Genomic DNA, 6,101 nt, shown 5'->3' with positions numbered 1-6,101 from the left:
ACCTCCATAACAGAGGCATTTTGAAGAGTAAAACTGCAGAAATGAGGTAGTTATTGTTGTGGTGCTGGTTACCTTCAATTACTTGAATATTGTTCTTTTCACTCCATGAAAAAATAAGTCCTTTTAGTAAGACCTAGTCATAATGCCTTCTATTGTAATTCATTACAATTTTTTTTCATCACTTCTTGTCTAAAGTTTCAAATTATATTTATTTTTCAACTTGAAGTTTTTATTGACATGAGAGAAAAAGTGTTTTGTTTCAAAATGGAATAAGCAACTACTTGAGAATTTTAATCTCCTAAGACTTTAGATAAAAATATATAAAACATTCAGACCATCACAATCTCCTAAAGAACTCATTTTCCATACAGAAACATTATAATAATTATCAGGTCTTATTTTGAGAAAATTTATTTTCACTCATTTTCAAAATAGTATGTTTCACAAAATTTCTGCTTCAATTTATTTTATAAATTAAATTTATTTTTGCCATCTTTAGAAAAAAAACCAGTATAAATCAACTGTAACAGTAAAATATCCAAAAGACCTATAAACTGTTTTAACAAGCAAATTCTTTGTGTCATTGCCAAGTGGATAGATATGGAACACAAACAGTGGTTTAGAATACAAGCTTAAATGAAAACTTGACTAAATAGTGGGAAGAAAGATGTCCAGAATCACCTCACAAAATATCAAAAAAAATAAAACAGAGGGGAAAATAATCTTATTTACTGTTTAGCATAAGACCAAATAAACCAAATCACCCTGAGATGAAAATGGAACCAGTCACATTTGCAATCTAATAATTTGGGACTTTTTCTCCAAATAGCTCACCTCCACCTCTTATAATCCATAGTTTCCTTTTGTCAACATGAATTTAAATGAGAATAGTCAGTATAATGAAAGAGGTTTTTAATCAGGGCAAGAGAGCTGCAACTCGGTGTGGCACACAGCAAGTGCTGGAGTACCCCAGGAGGGGACTGGGAACAGGGTTTATATAAAGTACTAAGGTAGAGAGAATGACTAGGCTTCAACTAGGAGGGATTGGGCATCTCACAGTTTCACTAGGTAAGTTGCTTTGCATAAAAAGCAAAAGTTCCTTAAAAAAGCTTGGGAATCTCTGGAGAGGAGAGTTGGGAGATTTACCAAATAATCAAAGGCTGGAAATTACACTGTCAGGTCAATCCCAAACAATTCATTGTCTTGGAACTGGGACCAGGTCAGCTTCAGTCAGATCTTAGTCAATTGTGTTTGCCCCTTCAAAGTTCAGTTCAGATGTTACAAAACATCTTTCCTGAGTCTTCACCTGTTAATATCTCCCATTACTCTCTCTCTCTCTCTCTCTCTTTCTCTCTCACTCTCACTCTCGCTCCCCACATACACACATATACATATATATGTGTACACACACACACGTATATGCACAAATTTACTTACATTCTTATATTCTATCTGGAAAACTACAACTATATGTATGTCTACATACATATGTATATATATGTTTGTATATAGGCAGTTAGGTAGTAAATGGGTACAGACTGGCCCTGGAGTCAGAAGGACCTGAATTCAAATCCATCCTCAGAAGACGCTAGCTATGTGACCCTATTTGCCTCACTTCCTCATCTGTAAAATGAGCTGGAGAACAAACCAGTCCAATATTTTTGCGAAGAAAATCACAAATGGGTTCACCAAGAGTCAGGTATTACTGAAATGACTCAACAAAAGTATGTGTACATACAAATATATTAATATGTAGTTTTATGTGTGTATATGTATGTGTGTACATGTGTGTACATACACATATACAGTCTCCCAGATAGAATATAAACCACAGAAGATTAGTGATTTTCATTATTTTCTTTTTATTTCCAATGTCTAGAAAATTGAATGACAAAATATAAACATTTAGAAAACACTTGGTAATATTGTTGCCCACATTTTAATTTTAATTCACACTATTCAGTGTTATAATTATATAATATATGGTATTTATTCAGGTTCAATCAAAATATGTGCTGCAAATTTGAAAAACTGTGACCAGTCAGGGGAAATGTTATTCACATTAATTGAGACCTAACAATGCACTAGTCAAGTTTATCCTTGTTGAAAACATTAAAAGATAATCCCAAAGATGATCCTTATAGAAGACGATGCCCTCATGGTCATCCTATTGACTGACAACAGAATTGTAGAGGACAGGTGCTCAAATATCAAATGAAGAGACATTTCCCAATAGATGTTGAAGTCCTCCAAAATATTCTTTCATATGAATTATAGTTTGTTGATTACATCAAGGAATCTCTATTTACAATTAATTTTTATGATAAAAGTCTTTACAACATATATCACATGTAATGGTTTATTTTGAAGGCATTGTTATGTGTCAATACATGGTGACTTGTGCTTATTGAAAGCAAAGAGGGAAAATAAAAAAATGATAAAATTATATTGTTATGGGGTTATGGTATCATTATTTAAAACAAAAAGATGTTCAGGAAACATCAAAAAGGTGGTACAGAAGTAGGATTTTGTAATGATAGGTAATGACAACTATCAAGTTATCTGTTTTACTTGTTACTTTGATGAACACAAAGGAACAGTCAATGCTTGATTGGCCTTGATAACAATTTCATCTTTCAAAAGGAAGATGAAGTCACAAAAGAATTTTCTATTTTTGGTTTTTATTCTTATCAACAAGGGTACTTCTTCAAGAAAAAATGACAGGTATCATGGGAGAAAAAGACAATGCTATCATAGAGTTTGTAATAGAGAGAAAAGCTAGGCATAGTCTAATAATTTTCTACCATCTCTTCTCTTTCATTCTATCAATCTACTAGCATTTATTAAATACCTACTATGTGCCAAGAACTGACTTAGTGCTTGGGATGCAACGAAGTCAAAAATCTTCATTTCAGATAAAGATGCTTGAAATTTACCTCCTCCAATATGTAATCATGTTAGTTTAATCTCCATTGCATAGATCATTCCTTTGGAAGAGACAATAAAAACCAACTAAGAGGAAGATGGTTCACCCTTCTCTCCATCATCTTTAATTATTATGATTATTTATTAGCAACAGCAGCAACAACAGCAATAGTATACTTTTGAGATTGAAAATCAATCCTTTGGTGGTGGAGCCAAGATGGCTGAGTAAAAGCAGGGACTTGCTTGAGCTCTCTCCCAAACCTCTTCAAATACCTTTAAAAAGTGACTCTGAACAAATTAGTTAGCAAAATAACTGACAAACAGAGTGAGGAAGATTTCCAGCCCAAGACAACCTGGAAGGTAAACAGGAAAGATCTGTTGCACTGGGCTAAGAGAGGAGCACAGTCTAGCATAGACCTGGCCCCAGCAAAGTCTTGGGGGACTGAATCACTGGTAGCAGTGGCAGTTGTTAGATTTATTAGCCCACAGACACCAGAGACAACTTAGAAGGTCAGTGGGAGGGCTCTGTCCAAACCAGGTGTGAGAGAAGCCAATACAGCCCCAGCCCCAGCAAATCAGGGGTAGGACGTGGGAGTAATTGAATCAGCAGTGACAGCAGCAGAAGCAGCAGTGGCTGCTCCTGGAGCTATTACCCCGCAGACTGAATGTTTGAAAGTCATCTATTTTGATTTCCAGGAGTCAAGATGGTGGACTAACAATAAGTCTCTCTTATCCAATCTTATTGACCTTGATAAACCCAAAGAATATTGCCCCAGCAAATATCCTGAAGTAGTGGAGCTAGCAGAAAGATGAGATGCAGCAGTGTTTTAACTCAGGAGGCTAGGAGGATTAACAGGAAAGGTCTCTCTTGCTGTCCTGACCAGTACAGGACAGCAAGCATCTCAGCAGCCAGTGGCAAGCCCCACCTCAGCAAACCAACAGGGGATACTGAGCCCCAGGGTGGTGGAGTAGGCAAGTGCCAACACCAGGCACACACAAGCCACCACCAACAGCTCCAACTCAGTATCAGGTAAGCTATCAGATGCCTACATCCTCCAACTGTGAACACCTGAGGTCCCAGGACAAAAAACCAGTAACCAGGCCCCTAGCCCCCGGCACAAGAAGCCTGGAACAATGTCCCCTGTACCCCTGAAGCAGAGATCAAATTTAAAAGTCAGAAGAAAGACAAACTACATGAGCAAGAAACAACATAGAAAAACAATGACCATAGAGAAGTATCTTGGTGACAGGAAAAACAAAACACAAATCCAGAAGAGGACAACATTATCAACATAGTGGCATCTGAAACCTTAAAGGGGAATATAAACTGATATCAAGCCCAAAAAGCCTTCTTGGAAGAGCCCAAGAAGGATTTTAAAAGTCAAATAAGATAGGTAGAAGAAAAATTGAACAATTCCTTTAAAAAATTCAATTGACAAAATGGAAAAAAAGAACATTGAAGAAAACATCTCCTTAAAAATTAAAAGGGGAGGGGCAGCTAGATTGTGCAGTGGATAGAGCACCAGCTCTGAAGTCAGGAGGACCTGCATTCAAATCCAGCCTCAGACCAAACACTTGACACTTACTAGCTGTGTGACCCTTACCAAGTCACTTATCCCCAAATGCCTAAAAAAAAAAAATTAAAAGGGGAGCTTTTTCTGACAGTAGACAAGATGGCAGAAGTGGAGCAGAAGAAGAAGTGAATCTTCTGGAAGTTCACCTAATGTGGCATGGACCTGGATCAGCTGTGGGACATGTCTTATGAGCAACAGCTCCTGCAGTTGTACAGTACTCAACAGCAGCAGCGACTCAACAGGGGTCTACTGCACAAACAGCATTCCCTCCTGAGGAAGGCCAAGAAGGAGGCACCCCACATGAAAAAGTCCGAGGTAGTAAAGACACACCTTCAGGACAGGATCATCCTGCCAGAGATTGTGGGAAGTGTGGTGGGCATTTTCAATGGCAAGACCTTCAATCAGCCCGAGATGGTTGGACACTATCTGGGTGAATTGTCTATTACCTACAAGCCTGTGAAACATGGACAGCTGGGTATTGAAGCCACCCACTCCTCTTGTTTCATCCCTCTCAAGTAACCTGGATCCTAACAATAAAAATAAGAAGCTTCTTAAAAAAATTTAGAAAGGGACAAATGGAAAAGCTAACTGAAGAAAACAATTCACTAAAAATTAGAATTGGGCAAGTGGAAGCTAATGACTCTATGAGACATCAAGAATCAGTCAAACAAAATCAAAAGAATGAAAAAAAGAAGAAAATGTAAAATACCTCATTGGAAAAATAATTGACCTGGAAACTAGATCCACAACAGACAATTTAAGAATTATTGGTCTACCTGAAAGGCATGATTTTAAAAAAAAGAGCCTAGACAGCATCTTTCAAGAAATCATCAAGGAAAACTGTCCTGAAGTCCTAGAACCAGAGGGTAAAATAGTCATTGAAAGAATCTACCTATCATCTCCTGAAAGAGATCCCAAATTGAAAATTCCAAGGAATATTGTAGTCAATTTCCAGAATTTCCAGCTAGAAAGAAGCAATTCAAATATTGTGGAACCACAGTAAGGATTATGGAGGATCTTGCAGCTTCTACATTAAGAGAGCAGAGAGCATGGAATATGATACTCCATAAGGCAAAGGAACTTGAATTACAACCAGGGATCAACTACCCAGAAAAACTGAGCATAATCTTTCCAGGGAGGAGATGAGCATTCAATGAAATAGGGGACTTCCAGATTTTCCTGATGAAAAGACCAGCACTCAGTGGAAAATTTGATCTTCAAATACAAGACTCAAGAGAGACATAAAAAGGTAAACAGGAAAGAAAAAAATATTATTTAATAAGGACAAACTGTTTACTTCTATATGGGAAGATGATACGTATAACTCTTCAGAACTGTATCTTTATTACATTTAGAAGGGATACACATAGAGGGAGTGAGTTTAAGTTGACTTTCATGTGATGATAAAAAAACCTAATTAAATGATAAAAATGGATTGTGATAGGAAAAGAGGAAAGGAGGAGGCAGAAAAGGATAAATTACATCACATGAATAGGTACAAAAACATATTACAGTAGGGGGAAAGAAGGGAGGGAGATGAGCATTGTTTGAACTTTACTGTCATCAGATTTGACTCAAGGAGGGAATAACATACTCAATCAG

General features: G+C 37.0%; 1 pseudogene; it reads left to right on the top strand.

The window, feature by feature from the left end:
* The first annotated feature begins 4,598 nt into the window (after positions 1-4,598).
* On the top strand, positions 4,599-5,018 carry LOC114053756 (annotated as a pseudogene).
* The last annotated feature ends 1,083 nt before the right edge of the window (positions 5,019-6,101 follow it).

Source organism: Vombatus ursinus, unplaced genomic scaffold (assembly GCF_900497805.2).
Source record: "Vombatus ursinus unplaced genomic scaffold, bare-nosed wombat genome assembly UNPS02014812.1, whole genome shotgun sequence".
Taxonomy (NCBI): Eukaryota; Metazoa; Chordata; class Mammalia; order Diprotodontia; family Vombatidae; genus Vombatus; species Vombatus ursinus.
The sequence above is the reverse complement of the archived record's forward strand: the minus strand, read 5'-3'. Positions and strand labels throughout refer to the sequence as shown.